The sequence below is a fragment of the Acomys russatus genome, chromosome X (genome assembly GCF_903995435.1).
Source record: "Acomys russatus chromosome X, mAcoRus1.1, whole genome shotgun sequence".
In the NCBI taxonomy this organism is placed as follows: Eukaryota; Metazoa; Chordata; class Mammalia; order Rodentia; family Muridae; genus Acomys; species Acomys russatus.
In genome coordinates this window covers 57,153,899-57,162,986 of record NC_067169.1, presented here as the reverse complement: position 1 = coordinate 57,162,986, position 9,088 = coordinate 57,153,899, and positions in this window count along the sequence as shown.

The following is a 9,088-nucleotide window of genomic DNA, read 5'->3' as shown; positions in this document are numbered from 1 at the left end:
ATGTGTAGCTTAGATCACAAGCCAACATTGGCAGGATCTGGGAGGCTCTGCACATATAGTTTTGAAGAAGATGTTTGTTTTTGTATAAAAGGGAGACTTTACTTGCTTTCTGTAATCCCTGGGAACTCTGGGAGACCCTAGATAATATCAAACACAGAGAACTCTGATTTCAGTAGGATTACATAAAATACTTTCTTTCTCTATTACACAATGACATGTGACAATAAGTATCTCATAAGGGTAACAGGTTGTTGCCTGAGACTAAATGAAAACTGTGGAAGCCAACTTTGCCCTGTGGAAATCTATCTGGATAACAACTGAAAAAGCCAACAGACTCCAAGTATTATATATTACTTTTCTGATATTTTAATTGACAAATATTGTTAAATAGCAATTTATCTAGCTGTTTTCATTATTAAGCCAGGCGCTTCATTGAATTAATCATTTAACAAGAGTATGGTTCATTCTGTCTAATATTATCAAGAGAAGACAAGAACAATATTATTAATGTCTAAGATTGTCCAAATTGAATAGAAAAAAGATTCTTGAGGGAGCAACATTCATTGGTAAATGATATCCATGACTCCATAAAAGTACCATTGCAAAACATAAGTGAAGTAAATATATTTTTCCTTAAGCTCTTTACATTTTAGTTACCTAAAATAGAAATATATCCTTGGATTTGTTTTTTAGTTGTTGTTGATATTTATTATTACTTCTTCACTCACTAATATTTATTGTTCCTGATGATTTACCCATTTGTTTCTCACAGTAATCCTGAGAAATGGAAATCAGTACCTCCATTTCTTTTTTTTTAATTTTTTTTATTAATTTATTCTTGTTACATCTCAATGTTTATCCCATCCCTTGTATCCTCCCATTCTTCCCTCCCTCCCATTTCCCCATTATTCCCCTCCCCTATGACTGTTCCTGAAGGGGATTACCACCCCCTGTATATGCTTATAGGGTATCAAGTCTCTTCTTGGCAACCTGCTGTCCTTCCTCTGCGTGTCACCAGGTCTCCCCCTCCAGGGGACATGGTCAAATGTGAGGCACCAGAGTACGTGAGAAAGTCATATCACACTCTCCACTCAACTGTGGAGAATATTCTGACCATTGGCTAGATCTGGGTAGGGGTTTAAAATTTACTGCCTGTATTGTCCTTGGCTGGTGCCTTAGTTTGAGCGGGACCCCTGGGCCCAAATCTGCCTATCATAATGTTCTACTTGTAGGTTTCTAGAACCCTCTGGATCCTTCTATTTTGCTATTCTCCCATGCTTCTCTCATCTAGAGTCCCAATAGGATGTCCTCTCCTCTGTCCCAGTTTCCTGGTAAGTGAAGGCTTTCGTGGGACATGCCCCTTGGGCTAGTATGCAGATATAAGTGAGTATATACCATTTGATTCTTTCTGCTTCTGGCTTAACTCACTCATTATGATCATTTCTAGCTCAATCCATTTATCCACAAATTTTGGGAATTCCTTGTTTTTAATAGCTGAGTAGTAGTCCATAGTGAAAATGTACCACAGTTTCTTTATCCATTCTTCTACTGATGGACACTTAGGCTGTTTCCATGTTCTGGCTATTATGAATAAGGCTGCTATGAACATGGTTGAGCAAATTTTCTTGTTGTGTGCTGAAGCATCTTCTGGGTATATTCCAAGGAGTGGAATAGCTGGGTCTTGAGGAAGCCCTATTCCCAGTTTTCTGAGATAGCACCAGATAGATTTCCAAAGTGGCTGTACTAGTTTGCATTCCCACCAGCAATGAAGGAGTGTTCCTCTCTCCCCACATCCTCACCAGCATGTGGTGTCACTTGAATTTTTGATCTTAGCCATTCTGATGGGTGTAAGATGGAATCTCAGAGTTGTTTTGATTTGCATTTCCCTGATGACTAAGGAGGGTGAGCATTTCTTTAAGTGTTTCTCAGCCATTTGATATTCCTCTGTTGAGAATTCTCTGTTTAGTTCCAAGCCCCATTTCTCAATTGGGTTATTCGGTTTGGTGGTGTTTAATTTCTTGAGTTCTTTATATATTTTGGATATTAGACCTTTGTCAGATGTAGGGTTGGTGAAGATCTTTTCCCAGTCTGTAGGCTGTCGTTTTGTTCTCTTGACAGTGTCTCCTGCCTTACAGAAGCTTCTCAGCCTCATGAGGTCCCATTTATTAATTGTTGACATTAAGGCCTGGGCCGTTGGTGTTGTGTTCAGGAAGTTGTCTCCTGTGCCAATATGTTCCAGACTCTTCCTCCCATTTCACAAATTGGAAATTGAGGGCAAAGAATTTGAATGACTACATATTCACATAACTCATAACAGCTGGATAAGAAATTCTAGTCTACTACTATAATTCCTGGGTCCATCTACATTGTGTAACTCTTATTTATTGATTCGCCTCATAACAGTTTCATTCTAACTAAATTTATTTATATATACTAAAAAAAAAGAACTACAGACTTGAATGATTAAAAAGATACACAGGTTTTAGAGTCAGACAGAGCTAGATATTAATTTATTTATTTTGTTTATTTATTTGGTGTGTTGTGTGAAAGAAAAGGGATATGAGAGAGGGGGTGAAGGAGAGAGAGGAGAGAGGCTGTGAGAGAGGGAGATGAAGGGGGAGGGGAGAATGCCCTTCTGGTGGTCAGAAAACAACTGTCAGTCTCTCTTGTTTCTGTCACTATACTGTGTCCATGGAGCTTCCAGTTAACTCTCCTGTCTTTGCCTCCCATGTCTAAGTAGTAGAGCTACAATGCAAAATCCTCCTTTTACACAGACTTGAAAGGTAAGAACAGAGAAAATTAAAAGTCTAATCAACTAATAGAATAAAATCTCAGATTTCTATGACTGCAACAATTAGTCAACTCTGAGTTAACTGATTCTCTTGAGTTAACTGATTCTCTTAAAACCAATCAAAGAGTGGCTATGGTTCTTTCATGTTCCTCACACCCCTAAGTATCACACTTATTTTTCCTTGCTCACATTGCTACTTCTAACCTAACCTATACTTTTCAAGCTTTATTTTTTGTCTTTTAATATGCATACAAACTAATTATAATGTTCTTTTCACTCTGATGCTGTATGTTGACCACTTACTTCTTTCATGTGGACTATATTCTAAGGTACTTTATTATGGTACATTGCTACATTTCTAAAAAGATGTCAATGTTTTGGTAAGTAACCCACTTCCTATTTTCAACTGATGGTATCTAGATTTCTTTTAAATACAGCAAATAATTTCCAAACTGCTTCAGCCACAAACTCCCCTGGTTTTAGTTATTAAACATTAATTTAGACCTCTCACTAATGACCCCTAAGACAGCATGTGCCTAGCTCTTATTACTGTCTATGAGTACCCTTATTCTCTGACCTACAATCTTTCACATCCTCCCTTTATCTCAGGGTACAACTTGTCTCTTGTTTTACTTCCTTCTCTATCTAGTCTGAACAACTTGGGCCTCATTTCAATTGTGCTTTTCCCTGCACTCTCAACAACCATTTGCTTTCATCCTTGAAACATATGTCCCCTAATAAAACCCGACACTTTCTGTTCTGCTGCATCCACAAGTTGGAGTGCCGAGGTGGGAGGGGGTCGCTGCACAACTATGCAGGGTGACCCCCACAAAGCCCTACCGAATAGGGCTTCAGTGTAGCTCAGGAATTCTGGACAACTCCTTCTTTCATTATTCTTAGGAGCAAGTCCAAATACTTAAAAAAAAAAAACTCTCACCACCACTTCCCTCTCTCTTTGAGCAGATGACATCATCTCCTACTTACCAGAGAAAACCCAAGGTCACTAGGCAGAAACTTCCACGACTTCCTGACTCCAGCTCTACAGATTTATCTGCATCTGTAGCTGTTCTTAAATCCTTTTTCCCTCACAGCTCAGCTCCTCCTACTCAACACTTGGATTCCTTGACAAACTTGCTCCCACTGCTTTTTTTTTTTTTTCATTTACCATATGAATTAAAGTATTTTCAGGCTAAAGAAAACCACAATAGGATCAAAAACCCTCCAAGCCCCAATTTGCTCTGCCTTTGCTTTCCTTCACAGACAATCCTATAACCCACAATAGGCTGCCTCCACATCCTCAAACGGATTCGGTCCTCAATATCTTTTCATTTAACTTCTGTTCTAACCACTGTTACCACAAAGGCCACTGGTCAGTCCTGAGTTTCTAAATTCACTGGACTATTTTAATCAGAAGACTCCTTTGTCCATTAGTAATTTACAATCAATCAAGACATTTCCTCCTCCTTGGGACAGTCTCCCTGTGTGCTTAGCAAGCAATTAAACTCCTTCATGGGCTCCTTCTAGTATGAACCCTTTTCTCATTTTTCATTCAGTACATTTTCATTTGATCTGTATCATTCATATATATATGAGCTCCAATTCACTAGTCCATAATATATAGCAACCACTTACATCTTAAAGTATTGAAGCAGGCATTCTTCCACTGCCCCTTTCTCTTTTAATAGCAATTTTGTATTAGCAAAATCATGCACCCGATGACCCAAGTTAAATAAAAAACTGGGTCATCCTGGTCATCTTTCCCCTTCCCTTCTAAGTATTTATGAACATATCTAACTTGTTTCTTCCTCTTCATTCCCTGTATATAAGTCAAGAACTGAACATTTGTCATCTTGACTAATAAAAGCACCATAAATATTCTGCTCACTTCCTTTTCTCTTTTGTGAACCATTCCCTACAGAGCATTCAAAATAATCTCACTAACGACCAAAAATGGTTGTTATTTCACAGCTTTAACCCCTCAGTATCCGTGGGTAAGATACAGAACAACTTCAAATTCCTTCAAATAGGAATGCAAAGCTTGTGTACTAGTGTTTTTCATCTCTTTCCCATAATGTGCAGCCATTTATAGGCATGCAGGAAATTCTTTCAGAGTTATACTTGAAATGGGACACATAATCACTTGACCAAGTGAATTCCTTACAAGGAATCTGAATACTGGGATGACTAGTTTTCTAAGAGACCATGTGGTCTATCTCATCATTCATGGATTACAACGTCATCTGAATTTTTATCAACTGAGTGAATACAAGCAAGAAGCAAAGGCCTGGACTTTAAAATCTGTGGGTGGAAGTAAAATACATTGCATGCTTCTTTCTTTAACTGTCCTTGGAGAAACTTGTGTATCATAATGGAATGCCTGACACCTTTCCTCTCTGAGAGATATGAAAGGTAACATTTTTAAAAAGCTGGACTTAGGTTTGATGTAAATTATCTCAAGAAGGCTTTGACTATCTGATTTTAAATGTTCTGATTTTTAATGTAGTCAATACTAATAAATGCATTTTATTTTTGAAAATAAAATAGAAAAGAATGTGTATTATAGGCATACACACTTGTATTTGAATATTGAGACTTGTCCACTAGCTATGGGGCTTGAGGCAAATTATTTAACATCTGTGAATTTCAACGTTCTACAAAATGGAGATATTAATATCCATATCACTTCTATCACAGGAGCCTTATAATGAAAGTGGTACACAAATACATAAGTAAGGATCTGTTTAGCACATAATAGAGGGTCTAAACCGTCCCCATACCTTTGCTACTATATTATCTTATACTAGTCTACTATATACAACAGCTTAATCAAATTTTTTTCTGAAAAAGGAAAACAAAGGAGTAAAGAACTTATGGAAAACAACACATTATTGTACAAAAAACAATAATTTAAATTTTGTATAAATCTAAATTGTTAAGACACGAAGAAAGGGAGCAAGCACACAACTTGTCTTTTAAAATCTTTATATGTTTTTTTCAATGTGAAAACAAAGTAAGAAAAGCTAATGAAGTTTACTCAACCACCTCTAGATTATTAGGACATTAGTAGACAGGATAGCAGATTTTATCATTGAAGTGTCCATATTCTAAATTCCTTATCTCTGACTATCTATACCTCTAACCTCCAGTGCTGTCCCAGTTTTCATATTTTGTCTTCAAGAAACTGTTAAATTATGTACTGATTATTTGGAAGTTTACCATCTACATTATTTATTTAGAGAATAAGCCATCCCACCTCGAAAATCTCTGATGCCACATAAGCCAAAAACTTTGATGGTGACAAAGAACAAAGAAGGTTACTTTGTCCTTCTAAATTGATTTTGTCCTTCTACTCTTACTGTATGTTCATGATTTTTCATCACTCCTATCAAACAGAAACTGGCTCACATTTCTGAATATGTTTGAAAGGTAGGTAGATAGGAGATGGATAGAAGATAGATAGATAGATAGATAGATAGATAGCAGTAAGATGAAAATGAAATCCATGAATATCTCTGCAAAAAGTTTTATACTGTGGCTGGAAAGGTGTCTTAGTGATTACAAGTGTATATTGCTTTTACAGAGGACCCAGGTTCAGTTCCAAGAAACCATATGGTGATTCACAACCCTCATCTGTATCTTCAGTGCCAAGAGATCTGAAGTTTCCTTTTGTCCTCTCCAGGTACCAAGAATGCATATGGGGCATATCCATACATGCAAATATTCATATACATTAATGAAAAATGAAGAAAAATAAGGCTTTGATATACTAGATTGTGTGAAAGGGTTCTGGAGATGCACTTGATATACCATAGCATTACTATAGTCAGGTGGTTCATGTTGGGCATTACTAGGAAGGCACACATCCTGTGAGTGCCATAGTTCAAGGGATGGAGGACTTGTAAAATTTTGACATTAAAGTTCCCATTTCCACTTTCTGTTTCTTTGCCAGGCCACACACAAAACTGCAAACAACCAGTCTACTCATGAAGTTCTCTAGACCAGAGTCACTAGAAAAAGGAAGACTGTTCTATTTTAGATCTATTTGGTCCCTGTAATCATACCAGTGGGTGATGGTGGGCTTGGGAAAATATGAAAGCTCCTTGGGGCTTTGGGAGGAAAGAAGGGGAGAGGACCACACATGGCAATCAGCAAACAGAGTGGCTCATCCAAACAGCACAGTTACCTTCCACCTCCAATTTGTCTTAGGCATGTCTTTGAAATGTCTGTTACTAAGAGGCAATCATTTGTTTTCAGGAAACATAAATTGGAATCTAAAACTAACAAATGAAGCTAATTTTTCTTGTAGAGAAGATCAAGTCATTATTTTCCTTCCTCTTCATTTAGAAGGGAACAAGTAGAAGAGATATTTTTCAAATACCATATTGGGTAATCCTTAGGCTTGAAAGTGAAGTGATGCACAAGTGCAAATCTGGGTCAAGGGAAATTAGAGTTGAAGATAACGTTCTATTCCCACCAAGGTGTTTGGGAGGCTGGTCCTCTTTTATGTAGATTGGTTGATTGAACATTGATGTTAGTTTTTTTATTTGTTTTTCTCTCATAATATAATACTCCTGTTTTATTGGTAATTTTCAAGAATTCATTCCGTAGGGATGTGATCAATTCACATAACACACAACATTTTTGAAAAAAAAAATCAGGCTGAGATTTCCTTTTCCTAATCCCAATTTTACAGTGGTTCTCAACCTTCCTAATGCTGCGACCCTGTAATACAGTTCCTCATATTGTGGATACACCTGGCCATAAATTATTTTCCTTACCACTTCATAACTGTAATTTTGCTACTATTTTGGATTTTGATATAAATATCTGATATGCAGGATGTCTTATATCCGACCCCTTCAAAAGGGTCCTACATAGCTTGAGAACCACTGCACTATTACAAGTCATATTCTAGGCCTCAATCACCAGGTGTGAAATGGATCATGTGTAGTTTCTCTTATGTCTCTCTCCCTAGCCAGTATCTAACATAACAAGGAAGTGAACAGTAAATTAGTAAGTAAAACCAATCCCCCTGAAGGTAGAAAAAAAGAAGGGATTTTCCCTGAACAAAGTAGCTTTCATTCTTATATAGGCATTATGTGGTATGGATGATTTATGCATTTCTATCCTCCACTCAGCTATGTACTTTGACTATTTCATGACTAGTCAAAACTGGCTCCTTTCCTAACTTATTGACAAGAATGATATATAGTTGACAGAGTTTATTTGTATGATCTCCTTCTGTTTCACTGGGTAGTTCAGAAGTTAAGCTTAGGTTTTCTAGAGGCACGAGTGGAATGTTAAAGATGATGAGCCATGATAAGAGAAATCAAAGAGTAATTGCTAGCTGAAGGCAAAACAAAACACAATAGTTTGGAAAGGCTCTGCATCCATTTCTTGCCACTCTTTCAACACCATATCTGTAGATTTTTAAGTGATACATAGTAATCACAAGTATCAATAGAGTACATTGTCATAGTGAAATTCATGTGCATATAACATGTAGCAATCAGAGTAATTGGTATACTTATCAAAAAATTGAAGTTTCCTTTTGGTGAAACCATTCAACCTTTTCTGTTCATATGACTTTAAAATGTATTTGTGGATACCTTCTTTCACTTTTTTATGAAGACAATTTATTTCAATGTGTATTATGTACTTTGCCCATGATTACCTGATATGCCTCTTTCCTCTCCTGCCATTAGTGTTTTTCCTTCTGCTAGTCTACATATACACACATACACACACACACACACACACACACAAATAAACATGTACAAACATGGTTTTATGTTTCTATACAAAATATAGGATTCACAAATGAGAGTAGATATCTGATATTTATTTTTCTGCATTAAAATTATTCACTTACCTGGAGTAAGATGCACAATTTTAATCCCATAGTTAGACAGGTCTTTCTGAGTTCAAGGCCAGCCTGGTCTATATAGTGAATTCCAAGACAGCCAGTGCTACAAAATAAAACTCTATTTCAGAGGGGGGAGGAGAAAAGAGGAAGAAGATAAGGAAGAAGAAGAAGAAGAAGAAGAAGAAGAAGAAGAAGAAGAAGAAGAAGAAGAAGAAGAAGAAGAAGAAGAAGGGAAAAAGGAAGAAAGGAAAAGAAAGTATTTCATTTCACTTCATATGATCATTTATAAATCCATCATTCTCGAACAAAAAGAACAAAAGACAATTTTGTTCTTCTTTATGGTTGAATAAGCTCACCTGTATATATGCATTGTACATCATTTTCTTCATCCATTCCTGTGTTGATGGATAAGCTTAGGGTGGTTCCATACA